The 23926-nt window shown below is 52.4% G+C and overlaps 1 long non-coding RNA gene across 2 annotated transcripts in view; it reads right to left on the bottom strand.

Moving 5' to 3' along the window:
• LOC141571491 (uncharacterized) overlaps positions 1–23926 on the bottom strand; it is a 162863-nt gene that overhangs the window by 106980 nt on the left and 31957 nt on the right. For both annotated transcript variants that reach the window (XR_012496224.2, XR_016020517.1), the window contains exon 3: positions 3715–3900. This is a non-coding gene — a long non-coding RNA (uncharacterized LOC141571491). The remainder of the gene's footprint in view (positions 1–3714; positions 3901–23926) is intronic.

Below are 23926 nucleotides of genomic sequence, written 5' to 3'. Positions count from 1 at the left end.
GAGGACCCAACCCCAGAGGGTCCCCCCTCTGCAGGGGTCACGACTCCAAAACACTGTGTCCAGTGGGGCCTCCTGTCCCACCCGGGCAGCTTCAGGCTGTGGTCAGGAGTCTGTTGTGACCTCTGTCCTTTGTCCGCTGGCCTCGGTACCTTCTGGATGTGAACAGCCTTGGAGCCTGGAGTTCGCGAGGGCCCAGCTGTAAGCTAACAGGGACACAGGGCCCGGGCAGGCCCTGCCCTCACTCCTCGTTTGTCGGGCCTCCTGTGATGCCTGGGACCCCAGCTGGTAGACAAACACTGTTCACACGCTGGACGGGACCCATGTACCATCCAGTTAATGGTTGTCTTTGGGTCACAGATGCGTGCAAATTTCTGCTTCTTGGAGTCTGAAGACAAAAGACAGTAACACCTCTTGTCAGAAGAGATATTTCTGTGTCTCCAAGGCAACTCAACACCTTGCCTCCCAGGGAAAAAAAGTCTATGAGGAAGATTTCACGGGGCTGTTCAGCTACCTCCGCGAGACGCCAGGGGCCCTGAGGCTCCCCCGGCAACCAGGAAAGGGACAGGCACCAAGGACACAGGCAGACACGTGAGGGCCTGGACGTGGCCAGACTGCTGCACGTGCTGTCGAGGACATTAAGCTACAAAGCAAGTGAGTTCAGACGTGGATTGGGGTGACAGTGGGGATGGGGCCAGACTCGGGAGTTCCGCGCTTACTAGTAGCCTGCCTCTGCCGCCTTGGGGGTCGTCCCCACACGCCCCACACGGCCGTCCACGCAGGGGTGTGACAACAACCCCTCTCCAGGTTGAAGTGTGTGAGTACACGTTAGTGGTTCAGGACTGTACCGGCCTCTAGGAAGTGCCTGCTAAGTGTCACTGACGGCTGCTGCTGCTGTGAGGGCCCCGCGGAAGAGGCGGCGTCCCCATGGGGAGTCTCCACTGACTGGGCCCAGCCTTGTGCATGCAGCGGTCACCCCGGGAGCCTGGGTCCACCTGAATGGGAGGTGGTGAAGCCAGCAGAGGAGGCGGCCAAATGCCTGTGTCCCCTTCTGCCAGGCAAGGTCTGGGAGCGGCCACTGATCCCGCACGGGTGGCACGCTCCACGGCGGCGTCCCTCGTCCTGCCACAGGCCCACGTGGCGACACTGGATGGGAGCTCAGTGAACAGAAGTTAACGCCAGTCTCCTGTGTGATCTTATGGAGACGGAAACAGCCACACTCCTCAGCGATTGCTATCTTGACATAATTGAGGTGTCGTGGGTTGAATTGTGTCCCACAAAAGAATATGTCAAGTCCTAAGCCTGGTACCTGTGGGTGTGACCGTGTTTGGAAGCAGGGTCTCTGTAGATGTCCCAAGTTAAGCTGACGTCACACTGGATGTGGGTAGACTCTATTCCAATGTGTCTTTATAAGATGAGGGAAATCTGGACAGACACACACACAGAAAAGAATGCTGTGTGGAGACACGGAGACATCATGTGATGACAGAGGCAGGGGACGGAATGACGGGGCCACAGATCACGGCAGGCAGGGACGGCCAGGGTCCGCCAGCAGCTGGAGAGGCAAGGTGCGTCCTCTGTTGAAACCTTCAGAGGGAGCACGGCCCTGGGACACCTCGATGTCAGGCTCCAAACCCGAGTAAATGCAGCCTGAGCCCGGGGTGTGGGCATCTTCACAGCAGCCCCAGGAGGTTTGCAGGGAGGAGGGGCGGTGCCGTGATGCGGTGACACTCGGCGTCCCGGGCGAGTCCTCCCTGTGCGCTGCGGGCTGTGCTCTTCCCCCCTCACCCCCCCACACACCCGCCTCACTTTTTTGCTATTCATTAATCCCATGTTAATGTAAATAGTTATATCTAACAATTGTATACAGATCAGCTCCCAACCGAAGCGAAATAAAACAGCTGACAAATTAACGGAAACGTCCCAAGACACCCAGGAATGGTGCCTGTAGTATTGCAAGCCACTACCAAGAAAAAGACAAAAGTGATGAGGATTAGAACCACCTGTCTTTATTTTAAGGTGTACCGGAAAGAAAGGGGCTGGGGACACAAGGGACAATCCAGAGCCCGCGGTGACCTGCTTGCTCACAGCCTGTTTTGCCTTTTCCCATAGCTAGAAAAGACAGAACAGTGACGGAAATATACACACGTGCTGGGCTGGCCAGATCCAGAAAACGGGCTTGAAGCATGGCCAGCCAAGAGTCACAAACGTCATTAACACTAGTGGAAGCAGGAAAAGTGAACAAATGATATTTTGAAGCCCTGCGCTGCCGCAGCCAGACAGGCACGGTTGTCACAGAAGTCGCCGTCCATACGGGTGTTGAAATGCTCATCTCGCGCACTGCACCCCACGCGTTGCGGAGGCTGAAGTATCAGTGTTTGCAGGAAGGCCGCACAGCAGGGGTCCACGTGACGCAGCACACGGCCGTCGTGCGGCCAGCAATCACCATCCAAACGTGCACGTTCCAGGCAGTGGAACCTTTGCTTTTGCCGCCATAGCTGTAATTTCCTCCTCCCTGGAACATGCCGGCCATGGTGGTTCTGCACCATCTCACTGAGATCATGAGAAAGCCATTCATGTTCTTCTCGCCCACAGGATTCAAAGCCTAATTTCTCAGATCCAAAGGCACCATTTTTTTTTTTTTAATGCCCAAGCAGGAAGCCAGAGACACCAGTGTGTGCGATCAGCGTCACCTCCAACGTGGACCAGTCGAGGCCAGGCACACTCAGCTGTCCCTCTCGTGGAGTATCCTGATGGATAACTTGTCTTAACAATTAGGAAATAACCATATTTTAAACCGCCAGCCCCTAAACTGCAGTATGTACATGTACACATGTTAATCTCTTGTTTTTAAAAATAAATTTGTATTTCAAATTCAATGTTCCAAACACTAAAACATTTCCCTTTACAGCTCTAAGAAAACCTCAGAAGTTGTGGGGTTTCTCCACATTATAGAAATGTGAACAAAACACACACACGTACATATGTGCACACGGGTGCTCAGGTACACATATGCATATGTGTATGTATACGTGTGTGCACACATACATATGCATGCACACACATGCCATTCTGATCTGGGTCAGCCTGCTGCTGGGCGTCCTGTGTCACGTCATGTCCCTCTCTGGCCACCACAGCCCCGACTCTGTCACTTGTACCACCGGTCCCTCAGCCTTCATGCTCAGCCCCTTCTGACCCATCCTGAAAGCCAGAAGGATCTTTCTGAAACTAAAATATGTACACCCTTGACACAAAAATATAACTGAAAATGTGCCATAGATTTAAACATGAAACTATGAAACTTTCAGAAGAAAACACAAGGGAAAATTCTTGTGACCAAAGGTGAGTTCCTGAACACGACACCCAGAGCATGAGCCACAGGAGAAAAACTAGATTAAACTTTCAAATGAAAATTAAGAACATTTTCTCTGCAAAAGACTCTGCTCAGCACAGAATAAGACAAGCTATGCACTTGAAGAAAATATTTGCTATTCACAAATCCAACAAACGACTTGTATTCAGACTAGATGAAGAATTCAGAGAATTCCCAAAACTGAGCAGAAAGAAACAACCAATGAGACACATCAGAAGGTGAACAACGCAATGGGCAAAAGACTTGAACAGACACTTCTCCAAAGAGAAGCCACAGGAAAAGACGGTCGACATCCCAGCTACTAGGTCAGCGCCAATGAAAACATGATGAGAATCTCCACGTACCTGTCAGAACGGCGACAGTGACAGCTCCGGGTAAGGACAAGCGCTGGCGTGGATGCTGGGAGGCCACTCCTCCTGCACCGCTGCGGGAACGCAGATGGCGCAGCCACAGGAGACAGCGGGCGGTTTCTTGTGACGCTAAACACACACCCGCCATGTGATCCAGAAGGCTCCTCCTGAGCTCACCACCTAGAGAAAGAAAAGCGGCCGTTAACACAGCGATCGGGAAGGAGCGTTTCCGTAGCCGTGGTTATAATCGCCGAAACCTGGGGAGAGAAACAACTGTCCCCCAACAGGTGAATGGACACTCATGCACTGGAGGCTGCTCCTGAGCGAAGGGATGGACTTGACGCCAGGTCACCTTGGGTGGGGCCGGAGGGCATTTGGCTGGTGAATGCCAATCTCACAGGGTCACATACTGTCTGGTTCGACTTATCTAATGTTGTCAAAGTGACAAAGCGATGGAAAGTGGTCTGTGGTTGTCGGGGGCACAAGTAGTGAGGCTGAGGGCGGTCCGTGCGACTGCCACCCGGACGCACGTGTGTGACAAGATGCCAGAGCAACATGACAAGTGTGCAAAGAAGGTGCTGAAGTCTGAGCAGTCTGCAGGTCCGAGCACTGGACCAATGTCATTTTCCGGGCTTGTGAGATGTCCTCAGGGTGGGAGCCGGCCAGGAGCCCCCAGAGGGATCTGTCAGAGGAGATCTGACATCTCCCGTGCGACCCTGACATTATTCCAAGGAAAACGTTTTTATATATTCTTATTTGATCAGCACTCTGATGAAAACGCTTTAAGGACATCACGTTGTCCTCAGCTGAAAGAGCCAGGTCCCTTGCACAGCACGGGGAGTCCCACAGCCCCGCCCGCTGACTCGCAGGTCTCCACACTGTCTCCGTCTGCCTTGTGGCCCCTATGGACCTTTCCAGACTCTTCTCCAAGGACTGCTGAGCCCGGTGCCCTTCCTCTGCCCCTTTGCAACCTCAGCCTGTGCGCATGGGCACTGCTGTGTGTGACAGGGCTGGTGTGCCCTGGGACTGTCGGTGTGACTGTGCACGCACGGGGAAATGGACCAGACACAGAGTGGACTGTCAGCAAACACACAGTGCACGCGCGTGTGACAAAGTGCACCGTAATGTGTGTGGAATGAACCAACCGGCCAGAAAACGTCGACAGACCCACACAGGGGCCAAGAGAAGGAAGCGCTGCTTCGAGGCTGCTCCCTCGGGCGGGATGGACGGGGACGCAGTGGCGGCTTCTCACAGGAGCTTAGGGAGCCGTGCTTCCTCCTGATGCTCCTGCCCTTCAGCCTTTCCCAAAACCCACGAGCGTCTGTTCCCTGCAGAGCCCTACTCACAGCACAGAAATGCAAACATGAATGGGACACGGACCCTACTGAAGAAATACTCCATCCAGTAAACAGATATTTGGGGAGGTCACTGCCACACAGAGTCCTAAACTCGTTATTTGTGACAAATAAGCATCAGCTGTTGTGTGGACGGGCCACGCTGCACGGCAGCCTGGAGCCACGCCAGGGGAGCCCCCTATCGGCGACACTGTCCTAAGCCAGCTCTGAGTGTCTGAGCCAGTCCCACCCCGCTCATTCTTTCAAAACTTGAAAATATCTCACTTGCTTATTTGAGAACCACTGAAAGCGTAAATATCTAGGGCAGTTGATTAAAATTGCATTTTACTATTAAAAATATGTATGAAACACTAAAGTAGTTGGAATATTTGATGTTATTGTAAGAAGATACTTGGGGCATCTTTTACCTTTCAAAGTCCATTATCAACCTAAACGAGTGAAGAATGCAAAAGTGAGAGGGGAGCAAGCAGCAGTAGAACACTTGCAGCTGGGAGGGTCCAGCTGTGCCCAGAGTGAGCGGGGACGTTCGACATGGCTTGTGCATATACCCCCACTGTGCTCCGAGCACGGTGGCCCTCTGGTCCCCAGCCCCGCTGCTCTGTGCATGCACCTGGGAGCTCCACGCGAAGCTGACGACTCGCCCACACTGCCACGCGCCTGCAATGGGCTGGGCTGGGCCCCGGCTTCTTCAAAGCTCCCGCCAGCCCCCGAGGACAGAACGAATGGGGACTGCTGAGTCAGGCACACTGGCCTCCTGTGCCCACGCCCTCCCCGGGAAAACCCACGTTCACTGCCACACAAGCAGTCCTGCTCCCTAAAACACAGTGAGGCACAGACGACACTCAGGCCAGGATTTCTGCTTTGAACACGAGCCCTGTGCCATATCCTCTGTGACGTCTCCACAGGCAGAGGCGCCAGTTCTCAGAGGGAGACCAGGAAGGAGGGAGAAGGATAAGACCGACTGGCCTCACGTCCAAAGCTGATGCTCTTCTTGCTGAAGCTGTGCGACCAAAGCTGAACTGGTTTCCCGTTTGCACGAACGGGACCTTTGCCATTTAGCCTGGACTATTCAGTTTGATCCAACTACGAGCATTTTGCCTTCATTTCAATTCCCTGGTGCATGTTTTGGAATCCTTTACACCTACAATCATTTTGCTAGGAAGAGGGAAGGAAGAAAGAGGAAAGAGGAGTTGCCAAAGTTTGAAGAAACATCAGGTATGGGAAGCCCCCAGGCAGACGAAGAGATTGGTTCAGATGATGAAATGGCAGCTCGGGTCACCAGCCGCGGTGGAATGTCCCAAAGCCATGGCCGCAAGCTGTGCAAGGGAGAAAGCTGCCATCATTTGGAGTCTCCACATGGGGCCGCCTCACTGAGGACAGCTGACTACGGTGGAAGGGACAAGGCGAGGGCTTCCTGGAGGAGGCAGACACTGTGTGGTCTCAGCCACGCTGAGCTCAGGGCGCCCATATCGCATCCTGCCTACAGGGAGGACTCTGCAGCTGACCTGTGACCCTCCTCCAGCTCTCACTCTGGTGGACCTTGTCCCCCTCCTGGTGACACAGGAGGATGCCTTTGAATAGAACGGACTTCCCACGGAGGACGAGGGCAGAGCGTGGGGATACGACAAAAGTCACTCAGCAAACACCACCGCCTGCCACGTGCGGTGCTACTTAAAGGCACAGGCACGACTCAGACGGCACCAAGGGAACGCATCGTCTTAACTGCTGAGTCAGCGGGTGGAGGGGATCGGGTCCGCTGAGTGGGACGTTGTCCAAACACTCACTAGCATCCACTAGAAGAGGCGTGCTCAGAAAGCCCCACACGGGACAGCAAGCAATAGATGCGTGAGAAGGCCGAGCAGGGCTAAAGCTCAGAAGCTGGCGCTTGGTGGGCGTGCCATGACCTCAGGCAGGTGGCAGGTGGCAGGTGGCAGGTGGCAGGCACTCCCAGGCTGTGCGTCAGCTGTGCCATCAGCCATCTGCAGAGGGGTCCTCTTTGTTACCTGGTGTCTTTATACTTTACACGAGTTTCATCTGGATAAAATCAGGTGCATTGGACTTGCCATCAGGTGGTCAGTCGACCTTTGGGATTACTGTCTACACACATGCATGTACATACGTGCACTCCTGCATTCACATGTGTGGCTATGACTAACTATACATGGGAGTGACCGCATTCCTCCTTGGCGTCCGACAACACACTGGCAGCCAGCAGGGCTTCCTGCGATTAGTTTCTGCCCAGGGTTAGCTGTGCATAATGAGGGTGTGATCCAGTTTCCTCATTTTGGTTTAAGGTATCAGTTGCAGTTTTTTAATAACCACAGATTAATAACCACAATCAACGTTTACCTTGCTACCACCATGTAGACATTTACTCATAAGCAATCTGCCACTCTCAGACCTCACGGTCTGGAAATGTGTTCTCACAGGCAGGGATCTAGTTTCAGGGTGAAAATGGACACTCAGAAGAGGGAGGTGTCTCCTGCAGGAGGAGGAGGCGGAGAACTTGCCCTGGGACTTCCGGTCAGGCATTTATCGATGAGAGAGTATACTCCCCCCTGCCTGCCCTCCCCGCCTCCCCTCTCCCGGACCCTCAGGCAGTGAGGCTGCCAGAAGCACCGCATAGCAAAGCTGTGGACTTAGCCTCTTAAGTGTGTCCTCATCTTCTGTTTGGCCCTGTGTGTGGACACCAGCACGCGGCGCGTGAGTGAGCCGACGCACGCTGCACTCTTTCCTCTTTGCATCTCCTAATGTTTCGCAGTCCTGGCCACTGATGCTGAGCTTCGCATAGCCTTCCTTTAAATATCTGGTGGTCTGCTGAGCTAAGCCCGTCACGCGCTCGGCGACGCTTAAATAGCTAAAACACAACCTTTAGTGCCATGGCCCTTCACACTTTTCACACGTAGCTCTCGGCTCTGGGCTCCTTCAGTGGAAACAGGGTTCTGACGTGCTTGGAGAACTAGTGACAACACACGCACAGAGCGTGGCCATGCGCCCTGCACACTCAGCGTCTCCAGTGACCTGTCTTCCAGGACTGGCTGACCTCATCTCGGGGACAGGCGCCCTTGCTTCTTCCTGGCTGCTAGAATCCTAACAACCTGACTTGATGTGATGTCTTTCCAGAAGGCGAGAAGAGAAATGTGAAATGCAGACTCTCAGCTCGACCTTTCCTTTCAGCTCAAAGCCGCTCAGGAGATCCCTGCTTGATCTTGGGATCATGGATGACAGACAGCGGCTGAGGGGAGCCTGTGGCGACAAGAGAGCACAGCTGAGGCAGAGCAGCACAGCCGCTGGTGCGAAGAAAACACCTGCACAATGTTCAATGTCATGTGTGTGCACACGTGTGCACGCATGTGTGAATACACTCACATAAGAAAGCAACCTCCAGCTTCATATGATCTGAAGTCACACCCTGACCGCTGACCGCTCACCTCCCAACCATGTGAAATGGAGCAACAGGCCGCTGAGCGTCAGCTGTTCGAGGGCGAGCTCAGGTGATGACCAGGACAGCACCTGTCACAGGTAATGCCAGCGTAGGGTCAACAATGCACTTTATATCCCGTATTTCTTCATCTAAAAACGTCAGTCCGTGGAGGAGGCGTTGTTGTCTGGACACCATCTGTGTGCCAGGGATTTGATTTTCAAAGGCACCAGAAGCAATTTTGTACCAAAGGGCCCAGGATCGCCTTGGGGTCCGCCTTGGGGTCCGCCATCACTACCGGTTCAGACAGGAGCACTCTTGGCCACACCCCCCAGCAGGTCGTGGCCCCACCTACTGGGCCCAGGTCAGGGAGAGGCTCTTGAGCCACAGAGACACCTGTGTTGTCCTTTAAGGACTGGGGGCTCTGGGCTCCATGGCTGCCCCTTCTGGAGACGACCGTACCCCAGCTCCCCACAGGTGAGGCCTGCCAGCGCACCAGCCAGCAAGGTCCCAGGAGGGCTCATCCTCCTCGACAATCAAGACCTCCATCAGGACGAGGCTGTGACTGGATGTGACCTCATGCCAGGAGGGGCTGAAAACAAGTTCCCCGCACACCAGCAGTCCCGGGACCCTCAAGGGGGCCCTGGCCAAGAGGTGAGTGATTCCTGCAAGGGGACCGGAATTCGTGTTGTAATTTTGTGGATACAGTGTAGGCAGCAGGTTTCCCTGCTGGTCTGGTCCCAGAGTCACACTCCAGCTTTCGGTCCTGTTCTGTGTCTGTGGCTCTGGTCCCGACACCCCTGTGTGTCTCTGGCACATGCACAGTCCCCAAGGTCCATCCGTGGTGGTAAAGTGTGTTTCCTTAGTGTTTCCTCTTTCTGTGGGAATGGGAATGGGCCAAGGTAAGTGGGCCTCAGCAGGCTTCGTGTGGACTTCCTAACTCTTACACAAATAGATTTCTATCCCTAATAGAGACGTGTGCATTCCATTGCTTTAATAATTCAGCTCTGAGATGATTTATGGCAGCGTGCTAATTATGAATACAGACATTACCATTTTTATAGCCTCCTTGGCTGTGGATCAGCAGAGAATCAACCGCTGCCCTATTGTTTCCATCCATCACTTATGCTCAGTCCCACATATTTGTAAAACAGAAGCTCAGTTCCAAACAGCAAGGATTAACCCAACCGTTTCTCAAAGTCCCTTTGATTCCATCACATGCACAGAATGTCAAGACTGCATTTAAAAACTGTGTCTGGCTAACAACCCTTGACGGGGCCTTGCCCGATTTCCCTCCAAAACGCAGTGAAAACACAGGAAAAAGTGAAGAGCCACACGTGCTGCACATGAAGCCTTACAGTCTCCTACTTCCGTAGACTGAGAGGGACTGTGAACCCCCAGAAGCTCGCTGCACATTTACCGAAAGAAAGAGAACACTTCAGACACTGACAGCGCCATCTTACCTCCTGTGCTGTCTCGGGCACCTCCTTGCTCCCACCTCCTCTCGGTCCCCAGGGCCGTTCTGTCCCCCAGTCCTCCAGCTCCTTCAAAGCGACACTCAGTGGCCCTCTTACAGACAGCCGTCCTGGATCTCCCACCACACCACCCGCAGCGACCCCACCTTCCTCTGAGCTCTGGGGTCCGTCCACGCTTGTCCCCTTCAGCGCCTCCCGCTGTCCTGTGTGCTCAGACGTGATGTCCCACCCTGGGCAGTGAGCTGTGGACAGAGCCTTTGACACAGCACACCTGCTGTGCATCCCGGCTACACACATGCTCCAGCGTGCGGCTTCAGCCCCAGTTGACCATCTGCATAATGGGGTAGTGGCAGCCGACACAGGACGACCACAGGGATTACAGAGAAATAAGGAAGACGCAGCACAACGTTGGAAACTGCAGGTTCCAATGAGAGGTTTGTTGAAAGAAGTTATGTTGGAAAGAAAAGCAAACCCTGGGCGTGCTGGCCCCTCCCGTCTCCCAGGGGTTCTTGGATCTTTGGTGTTGGTTTGGGTAACGGATGAAGCCATATGGGAATGCCAGACATGGAAAGGGGATCTGATGGCAGTGTGGGTTGGGGACGTGCAAAAGATGGGTGACGCTGGGGGTGATAAGAGAGTTCTAGGGGTTTGGAGGGAGGTCATGGGCTCTTCTTGAGCTTCCCTGCACGTGGCATCACACTGTGACCTTGGCCTCAGCCAGGGCAGCTGCTCCAATGTGATGCAAGTCATTCAAAAGAAAGAAAGTCTGAAGGAAGCCTGGTCCTGGGCTTGGCAGGAGTCCTGGAGAACAGTGGAGGCCACGCGTGGTGCAGGGGAGGGGCAGGCTGGGCCACACAGGCAGGAGCAGGAGTCCCCGCAGACCCACAGCCTGCAGTGAGCTGGGCCACAGATCAGCAAGCCATGTGCCCACCCCACGCTCAGGTCCCTCCCACGCTGCCATCCTCTCTCGTATCTGCTCATGTGGCTCAAACCTCCTCCGGTTTATCTGGGAGTTTGTGGGGATCCAATCTAACGGTTAGCACCTTGTACGACACGGATTTCTGTTTGAATTCCAGCCCCTTTCCAGGTGTTTCCCCTCGGGGTGCATGAGGCGGACCTCCCCCTGAGGGTCACACGTGTGTCTGTACTGGGGGAAGCAGCTGCAGGCCTTGCTCATGGCGGCAGAACGCAGCCGCACCTTATGTTTCCAGTAAAAGCAAAGGGCTCCCGTTTCTCTACTTTTGACATGTGTGTGAGTGTGTGAGTGTGCGTGAGTGTGTTTGTCTGTATGAGTGTATGTATGTGTGCATGTGAGTGTCGTGTGTGCATGTGTGTAAATGTGTGTGTGTGCATGTATCTGTGAATGTGAGTGTGTGCGTGTGTGTAAGTGTGTGTGTGGTGTGAATGTGTGTGCATGTGTGTGTGTGTGCATCGGTGTGTACTGAACAAGCATAACTTACGTCATAAGTAACTGGACTTCCTTCCGTGACCTGTCTGTGTCCCTTTGAGAGTTGGCTGATGAGAAAAACCCTCCTTTCTCCTAGAGGAAAACTAGAGGCCCGTGGCTCTGTCCTCATTTTCAGGTGACAGACCAAGAGAGGGTCGCTGTCATGGCAGAGTCTAAACTGAGTAGTGGGGACGTGGAGAGCACGTTCGCCTCAACACCACACCCCTTCGCTGCTCCCACGGCTGAGCCTGGAGTACAGGGACCCGTCAGCTTCTCCAGTCCTCTGTCTGTGCGTCCCCCTCCCCCACACCCAGTGCCAGCCGCCTGGCAACCCCGGCGAAGTTGGCGCAGGGAGAAGCAGGACTGAGCAAGAAGGAAACCATCGTGACGGTGCGTGCGCTGTCGTAGCAGGCGTCCGACTCCGGCAGGTGCTTGAAATGGATTCTTCCTCCAGGGAACACTTTTGAGCAGTTTGTGGAATCACCTTTGCTGGGACGTCTGTCCTGCTGCTCCTGCTGCCCGGGAGATGAGTCTCTATCCTGGGAGACGCTTCTGGCTCCCCGTGGAGACCTAGGAAGCTGGTGACGGGCTGCGTCCCTCTGTCCTCCAGGCAGACCTTCTGAAGACATTCATTGACACCCCCATGTCAGCTCTCTCTCGCCCCCAGCTACATTCTAACTCAGTTCTTTGTTGCTGTTGTTGGGTTTTATTTTTTTCAAAGAGGGCACAGCTCACAGTGGCCCCTGGGGGGAAAGGGGATCGAACTGGCAACCTTGGTGTTATCAGCACCACCTCTAACAATTGAGCTAACCGGCCACCCCCCTAAACTCAATTCTTATGGTGATAAACTCTCCGCATGAGTAAGCCCATCCCCACACAGCTGCAGAGTTCACCAGGCCAGAGGCAGGCACCAGGAGAGCCCTGTCTCAACTGCAGGGGCACAATCCAAGCTCCCCTTGAAGCTGCCTCTCACGGGGCGGGATGCACACGACCACTTCCGCATTTGCTCACCTGGCCCCTCCCCCAGCTCAGAGTCAGAGGCAGCGCCTGACGGCAGGAGCCTGTGGAACGATCTCCTTTAAGTCCACTGCCAGGCCCTGTCGCCCCCCCTTGGGTCAGACGTCAGCTATCTTCTAGCTATGGCGCGGGGCTTCCGTGACAAGGGGGACGGGACAACGACACTGTAAGTCTCTACTTCACTCACCGGCACGGGCACCCATGACACGCATTAACATAATATATCACGTATGTAGCAGCGACCTGCCAAGGTGGTTCCTTATGTCCACTCACACGTGAAGAGCCTCAGACTGCAGAAGTCAGGTAACGCGCCCAGTCCACAGGGCACAGTCAGAGAGTCAGTCCCAAGAAACCCGACCCCTTGGCTCTCTTCTGCGCGAGCATGGCCACTGCCTGGAGGGCTCAGTGACATGCAGAGGGCTGGGCCCCACCCCTGCCCACAACGTCTGATCAGCACGTCTGGGGCGGGGCCCAAGAGCCTGCATTTTAGCAAGTTTCCAGGTGTCTCAGCTGCTGGTCTGAGGAACTTAGAGAACCACGGCCTTGGGCTGACCCACATTCCCTGGATGGCCCCTTTCCTCTCCTCCCAGCCTGCTTTGTGCTGGGCACTGAGATTTTCAGATCCAGGTGCCAGCCTGCATAGGGCCCTCAGGAGACCGGCTGGGCAGGCCTGCTGGAACAAGACCACTGTGGGGCCATTTGCTTTTGGTGGCACAGCTGACTGAAGGCAGCTCATTACTCTGTGTGACGATGAGGGGCTTGTTAAGGTTTTCTCAAGAGGGGAGGGGAGCTTAGAATTGTGGTTTAAAAAGTCCCGGTGGAGACAGGGCACCTGGTTTACCCACACAAGGGCTTACTGCAAAGGACACACCCTGGGCCAAACGTTTTCCCAGGTTTGCAAGGTGACAATAATCCATGCGACTTCATTCAATCCAATGCCCACGTCACCAGACCGGAAACCACACACACAGACACTGCATTTGCCCAACGGCTGGTACATTTGAGGGTCACAGAAACAGGTCGGAAAAGAAAAAAATTGAGTAAGTGAAAAACTAAGGTAATTTAATTTCAAAAACCCTGAGTATTCATTTGAAGTAAACCAATTTATAAAGCTGGAAGTGACAAGCTAAAATTAAATGCACTTTCCTTTTATTACTGTTTTTCTACACCCTCATCAGCCAATTACACTCAAGTCATTTAGCAGGAGGATCATCTTCACTCTCTTTTAAAGTCGATAAATTCTTCTTAAAAATCCATTTAATGTCTGATTGACAGCTAATCTCCATTTGTATTTATCACGTCCCCTAAGTTTTCTCTATGAGGAGACCCCGCTTTAGAATCCAGGAATCTGAGCATGGGGGTAAGTGCCCTGATGCAAACATACCTGAGAAATACGACACTATTTCTACCAACCGGCCCCAGCGCGTCGCACCCCACACTCTGTGATGCCCCTACATTTACAAGCATCGTCGGCAAGCCACAGCCTCTGTCTCTGGGGCCTGTACGCCGTGTGACTGAAGGCAAATCAGAAGCCCAGACTGGCTGAGTGTTTACCTCCTGGTCTGAATGCCGGCCACGTAGGCAGGGTTTATTGTATAGAGTGGATCAGACAGCTTTTGCTTCCTTTTTACATCAAAGCAATCTGATCAAATTTTAGAAGAGAATTTTCAGTGAGATTAAATGTATGCTGTACTGGTATTCTGTTATTGCGTCCGTCCATCCAGGAATGCTGCTCAAGAACAGCCATCCAGGAGCATTGTTTGGGCCCTCTGAGCGCTGTTACGTGTGGTGCTCCAGCCGACTGGAGTCCCCTTAGCTGGGCACGGGGCTCACCTCCTCTATTTGCCGGCCACTGCCTTCACTTCTGAGAGACTCCTTCGTGCTGGGAGCTGCAGCTCTACAGCTCCGGGCAGGTCTCCTGAAGTCCCGGACCTCTGGACCCACTGACGGCAGGGCGAGGCAGGTGAGGGAGCACACACGCTAGCTGGACCCAGCAGGAGAACGGGGCACCCTCTGAGGACCTGAGGACAGAGCTGTAGGTGGCTCCAGCGACGCCCAGCCTCGGGCCCATCAGAGCCCTTTCCCGACACCCCTCTCCATCCTCAGCCAGATGGCCTCTAGCTCTGCCTTTAAGTGGATGGGCGACAACAGTCAATTTGTTTAACCCCTGAGCCTGTTCCCTCATCAGTAAGTTGGGGATGGTAAGGCCTATCGTGTGCATTTATTTATTAGTAATAATGAAAATTGTGGATGACGAGTCATCATTTAAGTAGTAGAAACTCTATTGCTCGTATCTACCCTATCTTCCCGTCCTTTGTCCTCTACCATGCAACGCGAACCCTCCCTGTTCCAACATGTTGGTCCTTTCTGACTCCCAGGCTGCCAGCCAAGTTGCCACTCAAATTAGTAAGGAATGAGTGGGGTGTCCCTCCAAAGGGCCTCTGCCTTTAACAGCAGCCTCCCAGGGGATGGGCTCCCTACTGCAATAAGGAATCCTGAGTGCTGGGATTTTAGCCGTGGTGCTCAACTCGCTCAAGGCACAGTTTGAAGAATTCCAAACCCACCTCAGGCTATTGGTCTAGTTTGATGGCAAAACTCAATATACAAAATAACTAAATAAAGGTACAAAGTTATATAACCCATGAGACGCTACAGAACCATGTTGGCCAACAGGTTTTATCTTGCAGATCACACAGATGGCCCGTGGCTGCCCCGTCCTCTGCTGAGGAAAACCCTAAAGCTGCTGGCTGCAGGTAGGGGTGACCAAGAGAAGAAACAGGGGTTCATACAGGAAGTGCACCTGCCATCGCAGCTGGGCTACCCCACAAAAGAGCTGTGTGAGCAATTATGCAGCTTTCAGAGGAGGGGGAAGGCTTGCGAGGAGCTTGAGCTAGTAGGATGGACAGGATTTGGGTAAAATACTAGTAATACTGCTGACAACAATGATGACAGTGAGAGGTCTCCAGCGGGAGGCGACCACAAGGCTGGCACTTTACCTGGGGACAGTGCCTGAGGGGTTTGCGACAGGTTAGCTGCCAGGTGCACATAGGGCAGCAGACATCCTTTAAATGAGCCGAGTTGCATTTCGGTCGGACTGGGTGCCTTTTTGGCCTCGCTCCTGTATAGATCCTGGTCTGGCATTTTAACAGCCACTTATGACCACAGCATCTACGAAAGTGCGGCGCACACTGAAGCCGGATGCTTCCCTCTGAGGCTGGGGCTCCGAGCAGGAGGAGGCGTCCAGGTCCAGTGGGGGTCCCTGGGGAAACGAGGTGAGACCTCCGTGGAGACCCAGAGGGAGCTCTGCCAGGAAAGCGATAGGAAAAACCCCGACAGAAACATGTCGGCATGGACCACACCCTGTACTTCCTGAGGCTGGAGTGAACGGCCTCCCGGGATGGTCGAGGCAGGAGGCTGGTTTGCGTGAGTCTCTCCAGACCCATGCGACCTTGACCTCCGGCCTCTCTCCTGGCGCATTCTCCTCACGCCAGGAGCATCCTTCCCACTCCCCCGCCCTTCTCCTAAGCCCGCTGCTCCGCCTCTGCCTGTCTGTCCTCAGCCTCCGGCCCCAAGAGGCCAGTCTCACTCTCCTGCCACTTGCTCCTCTCAGCCCGCACACCCACAGCCCCCTCTAGAAAATTCTCCACTCACACGCTCCGTCCTTCTAGAGCAGAAGCCAGCCCTGGGGGTATCCGTCTCGTTTACAGTTGGAAGCTACTGTGTCCTCTCCCTGATCTGAAAAGACAACATCTCTGCCTCCTCCACGTGGAGAAAACAACAGGCCACAAGAGCACCCACAGCACCTTAGGGGGCTCTGCGTTCAGGGGCTCCCTCATTTCTCACTGCTCCTCTGAGGCAAGCGTCCAGGAAACACTTCTGCGCCTGAGACCCTACGCGTGCTCCTTAGGACGACGCTAAGAACACCATGGCCATTCCTGCAGGACCCGAGTGGAAAATGCTGTCAACAAGCATATGTGGCACAGCTGGAAAACGACCCTGACAAGCGGCCAGAAACTCTTTCTGTGGAAATGGATCCCGAGCATCTGCATTTCCTGGAGGAGACAGTTCTGCTCTGCTACGATCTGTGCACCAGCTCAGGGCCTCACCATCACAGCTGTGGTCCTACTATGTGTCACACGCTCCCCAGGCCCTTTGCACGCATTGTTAGAAACCTCCCAGTAATCCCAGGGCAGATACAAATATTAACTCCTCTCATGCATAAACAAGGGCTTAGCGACAGCCAGCTCATGTGAGATTTCCTAGCGAGCATGTGGCAGGTCTGGCATCCCCTCACAGAACCGTCTGAGCCCAAAGCCAGCTCATGTTCCTGGACGAGGCAGTCCCACATGGAGAACCAATCAATAAAAGGGTCTCGAACCTAGGAATGGGCGTGTCACCCAAAATGAATGACTTCTGAGTGGGCAACGTAAACAAGTGACAGTGACGGCATGGAGGAAGCTGTGACATTCCGTTGACCACTGGCTGGAACTTCTCCCAGAAGTGCATGAGGGAGGCCATCCTGGGATGCTGGCTATTTGGTGGGCTCGTCATGCTGGGGGAGGGTGAGTGTTGTTGGATAAGAGGGGTGGGGTGTCAGCCAGTAACCCAGTTCTCCTGCCACTATCACCCCCAACCTGGAGCCACAGGCCTGTGCACACCTGTGCAGCCCCTCTGCTTCTGGCTGTGCCTTCTCGTCCTGTCCTCCTGTGGGCTCTGCTTGTTAGGATGCCTTGAAGACAGAGACCTGTGTTTCCTTTGCCTCCTTCACAGAACCTGGTTTACTTCTGAGATCTGAGAGTAGTGCTAACCCCACCAGCTGCCCCCTCCTGGAATGCCTTCTGACCATATCCTACTCTCCCTCCCGCGACCCCATTGCACTTGTCTGCACCTCAGTGACACCCCCCCAACCTCCCCACCCTCTTCTCTGCTCCACAGGCTGGGGCATTTCTGTGACCCAAAGGCATCTGATGGAATCTGAGATGAAAAGCCAAGTGGGGATCAGGGCAGACTCCACATCGGAACTCCACAGGGACACTCACCAAAGTGACAATTACAACCACCAGAAAAGAGGCCTGGCCCCTGTGGACGCAGGGGAGGGCGGAGGGAAGGACAGAAAGCTGACACCAGGCACTTCTACCCCCACTTTCCATGAACCAGGGCTCTTTTTAAAGATGTTCCTTTATTTTGAAAAGAAACATACACCTTATAAGATACTACCAATTCAGAGTTGTAAACAACATAACAGGGGTGCCAAAAAATATATATACACTTGACTTCTATTCATCTTTTGTTATTGGTATATATTGAGTATTACAATTTTAATACAGTTTTCCTTTCTTAAAATGAGTATACATTTTTTGCACCCTCTGTATTATTCATGGTTTCATACAAAAGAGAGATTAATATTTTGGCACATTTTCCCTCCAGGAAAATTTCCAAGTATACGAATAGATATTTTAATGATACTTAACTGGACTTGTGAAACTGATGGTAACTTCCATTTTCAGGAAAGGCTTTTCCAGAAGGATTTCTCAAGTCCACTTAAAGGAATTTGTCCTCAATTTCTTATGAAATTGTTTTATTCATCACTGTCCTCACCACTTTCAATGTAGATTTGAGCCCTGCTATTGCTGTTTCTGTCTCATTGTAGCTTTTTCTTGCTCTGAGCAGCTCTGTTCTCATCTTAGTTTACTGACTTCATCCATGTAGACTCGAGTTAAGCACCTGGGTCCAAGAAGTGGCCTGGATTCAAATCCGTGCTTCTCTCCAGCTATGAAGTTGCAGAAAAGCACTGCCCCTCTCCATTCTTTGGTTTTGTCATCTGCACCGGGAAAATAATGGCGCCTGCTTCACAGGTGGCACGTGAGCATTACATAAATTAACGCGTGTCTAGTACTTGGGAAGTTACCTGCTGTCAACACGCAATATGTGCTGAGTATTATTACCACTCACACCATCAGAAGGCAATCGTGCTCCTGCTTCTCACAGGTAAGTTTTATTATTGAGGATGATAGCAGTTTTCTAAACGTCTCTATTTCAGCTTCAGACGTCAACAATCCTCAGAGGTCTGGTGACCCTCCATCTCCAGCCTGTCGAACACGCCTCCCTTTGATCTGCACCACCTTCTCAGGCCCCGTGCTGGTTCTCCTATTCTTCTTATTTTCCTTCTATTTGTTTCTTATTTTTGGTTCATTCTTCCCCACAGAGAAACCAGCTGTCCAGGCTTGGTGCAGTTATGTGGATAAACGTTGGCTTCACCCTGATGATAAAAGCATCTCCCCAGATCTACAGCTAGAGAGCAGGGTATGGCAATCCTCAGCTCAAATAGCAGTGTTGGCAGCTCTGCAGGACTGGAAAGGCATCTCTCCCAGCTCCATACCACTCGGGTCCATTGAAAGATGGTGCCCATTGAAGACTACAATTCCCAGCATGCACTACGCCAGGGCCATTTCCTCACTAGAGGGTCCTGGAACTACACTTCCCAGCATACAGCAGACCACCTGCAGCCCTCAACTGTGTTTCCTGGCAGTGTTCTGTCCTGATGGTGCAGTGGGGCCCTGGGAAGGGGGATTGTGCTGCTGGCCACCTTGGAGCATCTGGGCTGCAACAGAGAAACTGTCTGCTTCCCTCACGGGAGAAACGGACTTCCGTGCTCTGAGCTGGAAGCAGCAGGGCTCTGGGAAGCAAGGTCCTCCGACCATTTTAAAGAGAACAAAACACACGTTTTAGAATAAGGCTTCCTCAGCCCGATAGCAAGTGGGGGTTTCAGATAACATGGCTATGCTTATGGCTGTCCATGCTTGTGCTAAGCAGAGTCACAGACTGTGTTCATTTTGCCTCATGGACCCCCAGCTCCAGAGCATTTCAAACTGGGCCCCTTTAACGTGGGGCTTTTGCGCAGGCATCTGTAATTCTGTGCATTTAAATTCAAGTGTGGGAGAGCCAGCGCTCCAGACTACGTGTGCTCGTGTGCACACGCCCCGCAGACAGCGCCTTCAGGCTGCTGACTTTATTTTTACAAGAGAATAGTCTCAGGCTCTGGGCTGCAGAGGCTGTGACTGCATCTCCCCCAGGCCTGACCATCAGATTGACTGGCCACTGAGCTGTGAGCCCTGCCTGGCCCCTGCCTGCCAAGGACTACTTCTCCCCACCGACAGCAGCTTGGCTGAGGCTCAGTGCAGTGGTTGTCAGGTCTCTCCCAGCCCAGCAGAAGACCCGAAGGCCACTGAGCCCATGGAGCCTGTCCTAGTCAGGAAGACACGTGCCTTCAGGGACCCACTGTAACCCAAATAGAGTCAGCCTTCAGCTGCCTCTCGAGGGCCCGCTGAGGCTGTGCACAGCGGGGAGTTACCTGCAGGCACTCAGACAGCAGGTGGTGTGGGCCATGGCCAAGGTCAGCCTGTTTCTTCTCCCTGTGCCCAACATCCAGCAGGGGCATGTGCTGTGCTTACTAAGCTGTGTCCTGTGGGCTCGTCCCTGGGGTTGTGTTCTTGTCCTTGACTCTGTGTACAAGGACAGAAGACCGAGAGCAGCAAAACTGAAAACATAAAGTCTTTCCAACCGAAGCCTTATTATGTCGACAGGCAGGGAGCAAGCAGTCAAAACCTTGGCTTCACCCTGATGATAAAAGCATCAGTGGTCCAAGTTCATGGGAATCAGAACCTCGGCTGTGGCCAGTGCTGGACACCAGGGCCAGCGTCACGGCCACGTGGCCTGGGTGGTCACACAGGGCCCTGCACTCAGAAGGGCTTCACATGTGGCCTGTGGCTCTGCTCTCACATCTTAAAAGTTTTAATAATCTTTGAACAAGGGGCCACGCAGTTTTAGCCTCCGCTGGTCTCCACAAATGATGTAGCTGGTCCTGAGAGACATGTGCTCTTGTGGGCCTCAGTTTCTCCTCTGTAAGAAGGCGGACTAGTCAGTTTGGGCTGCCATAGCAGCTCTCATAAACTGGGCATCTTAAACACCAGACATGGATTTGCTCATAGTTCTGGAGACTGGACGTCTGAGAGCAAGATGCCGGTGTGGTCACCTCCCTCCTGGTTTGCGGACAGATGCCTCCTTGCTGTGTCCTCACATGCAGAAGGGGAGAGGGAGCTCTCTGGGGTCTCCAAGAGCACAAATCTCACTAACAAGGGCTCCATTCTCGTGACCTAATCACCTCCCAAAGGCCACAACTTCTAGTATTCTCCCATGGGGGGGGGGGGGTAGGACATTAACGTATGAATTTGGGGCGACACAAACATTCAGACTATACCACTCAGTAAAAACACCAGAAGGACCAATTTCTTCCAGTTTGGCAAAATGAGACCTAGAGTAAGACAACTCTATGCCCACCATAATAAAACTTACCAACAAGCCTGCAGAGGACGAACCTGATCTAAAACCCCCCAGCAATGTGCTGTTTACAGTGTCTGGCAGCAATTGAGTGTTACCAGACAGGTGGAAACTGAGTGTTACCAGACAGGCAGAGATCGAGTGTTACTAGAGAGGTAGAGTTGCTACAAATTGTTAAGCAGATCTAGAAGGAAAGCAAGTCAATAAAAACAGATCAAGAAATAACAGATGATGAACTTAGCAGACATAGACATGAAAACAGCTATTATAACCATTACAAGTATGCTACAGTATTTAAATGAAAACATGAATAATGAGGAAAGAAATACAAGCCATAAAAAATAACCATTGAGCATCAAAAGGCATTAACAACAATTTCTGGTCAAGATGGCGGCAGAGTAGGTGAATGCTGTGCTCACCTCGTCTCCTGTGCTCACCTCCTCCCATGATCACATCAATTACAACTAAATCAAGAGCAACCATCACTGAGAATCACTTGAAGTCTAACTGAACTAAAGCCCTACAACTACGGACACACAGAAGCCATGACGAGACTGGGAGGAGGGGCAGAGACGCAAAACGGGCTGGTCCCACACCGACGTGTGACCATTAAAAATTGGGAGGGATAGCTCAGCTGTGGAGGTCCCTCCCTGAGGAGTAAGGGCTCTCAGCCCCTCTCCAGCCCAGGGTTTCAGTGCCAGGGAGAGAGGTCCCCATAACTTCTGGCTGTGAAAACCACTGGAGATAATGGCTGAGTGAAATGAAGGCAGCTGGAGCTCCCCCCCACCCCCCGCCCAGGTGCTCCTCCTAACAGGCCGCGCCCGGACTTACCTGCTGACGGACTCACTTGCTCTGGCCTCCAGCGCTGGGGCAGCAGCTCAAAATATGCCAGGAACATACGGGGAGAAACTGAGTTGTCTGGCTTCAGGTGACGGCTGGAGGGGCAGCTTTCTCCGGGTCGGAGGAGTGGGCGGGAGCCATGGTCTCTGTTGAGCCCTCCCCTACGTGCAGACGCAGCACGCACGCAGACGTCATACCTGAGTCTCCATCACACTGGCTATCACCTTGCACCTGCCCCGCCCCAATTCCCTGAGACCATGCCCTGCCCAGCTTTCAGGCACACCCAGGCTGCTTCCAGTGACTTTTCCTTACAAATGGCCTATCTTGGCTCATGCTGCAGACTTTCCTAAAATCTCTCAAAGGTTCACAAACCCCCAAACAAGGAGCATCTGGTTTCAGCATATCCTGTACCTCGAGCTGAGCAGACACAAGCTCGGCACAAGTGGCAGCTGTCCTTGGTTCACAGCTTGGCCGCTTAAGCCTCTTCAAAGCACAGCGTGGGGGGTGGGTATCGGTGCATTGCTCTGTGGCTCATGCCAGGTGGCCCCTCGCAGGGCACAGGATGCAGCTGAACTGGGCCTGCAGGAGGTCTTCTCCCAGGAGGCCCCGGGATGGCAGGCCCGGTGGCCAGGTTCGGACTGAGCCAGAGCATCACCTGACCACCTTCAAGGATGACACACACAAATGGCACACTGGGCAGGCACCAGAGCCCCACTAAAGCAAACCCTGCTCCATAGGTTCAGCCTCTGCCCCACCGCTCCTCCACTGTAGTCACGGCCAGTTCTCATAACCAATCAGCCTGAGGGTCAATCCCTCCCATTGGTGTGCCAACAGCAACCAAGGTTCAACTACAACAGGAGGGCACACACATCCCACACAAGGGACACACCTGGGTTACCTAGCTTAGGTGACCGGGGAGATTATTCCAGGGCCCCACAGGGCACCTACTACATAAGGCCACTCTACTAAGGCTGGGAGACAAAGCAGCCCTACCTAATACACAGAAATAAACACAGGGAGGCAGCCAGAATGGGGAGACAAAGAAACATGTCCCAAATGAAAGAACAGAACAAAGCTCCAGAAAAAGAACTAAGCAAAATGGAGGCTATCTACCAGATGCAGAGTTCAAAACACTGGTTATACGGATGCTCAGTGATCTCAGAGAGAACTTCAACAAAGAGAGAGGAAACATAAAAAATGGAAATAAAAAGCATGAAAAAGAACCAGTCAGAAATAAAGACTACAATAACTGAAATGAAGACTACATTAGAGAGAATCACCAGTGGATTAGATGAAGCAGAGGATCGAATCAGCGATTTGGAAGATAAGTAGCAGAAAACACCCAATAGGAACAGAAAAAAAAAAAAAAAAAGAATCCAAAAAATGAGGATAGTTTAAGGGGCCTCTGGGACAACATGAGGCACAACAACATTCATATCACAGGGCTACCAGAAGGAGGGTAGAGACAGCAGGGAACTGAAAACCTATTTGGAAAAATAATGACTGAAAACTTTCCTAATCTGGCAAAGGACATACAAGTCCAGGAAGCACAGAGAGTCCCAAACAAGATGAACCCAAACAGGCCCACACCAAGACACATCATAATTAAAATAGCAAAGATTAAAGACAAGAAGAGAGAATCCTAAAAGCAACAAGAGAAAGGCAACTAGTAACTTATAAGGGAGCCCCCATAACGTTGTCAGCTGATTTCTCAACAGAAATTTTGTAGGTCAGAAGGAATTGGCAGGAAATATTCAAAGTGATGAAAAATAAGGACCTACAGCCAAGATTACTCTATTCAGCAAGGCTGTCATTTAAAACCAGAGGACAGATAAAGAGCTTCCCAGACAAGGAAAAGCTAAAGGAGTTCATCACCACCAAACCAGTATTACAAGGAATCTTAGAGGGACTTCTTTAGGACCAAAAAAAAAACCAAAAAAAAAATCAAAAATATAAATGACAAAATGTCAATAGCTACATATCTATCAACAATAACCTTCAATGTAAATGGATTAAATGCCCCAATCAAAAGACATAGGAGAACTGAATGGATAAGAAAACAAAACCCTTACATATATTGCCTATAAAAGACTCACTTCAGATTGAAAGACACACACAGACTGAAAGTGCAGGGATGGAAAAAGTTATTTCACGAAAAGGGAAACACCGACAACAAAAGCTTATAGCAATACTTATACCAGAAAAAAACAGACTTTAAAACAAAGGCTATAACAAGAGACAAAGAAGAACCCAGTAATTCCACTTCTGGGTATTTATTTGAAAAAACCCAAACACTACTTGGAGAGGACGTGTG

Source organism: Rhinolophus sinicus, chromosome 2 (assembly GCF_057876585.1).
Source record: "Rhinolophus sinicus isolate RSI-liver-muscle chromosome 2, RSI-T2T, whole genome shotgun sequence".
NCBI classification, from domain to species: Eukaryota; Metazoa; Chordata; class Mammalia; order Chiroptera; family Rhinolophidae; genus Rhinolophus; species Rhinolophus sinicus.
Note: the sequence above shows the minus strand (reverse complement) of the source record. Positions and strands in the feature narration are given on the sequence as shown.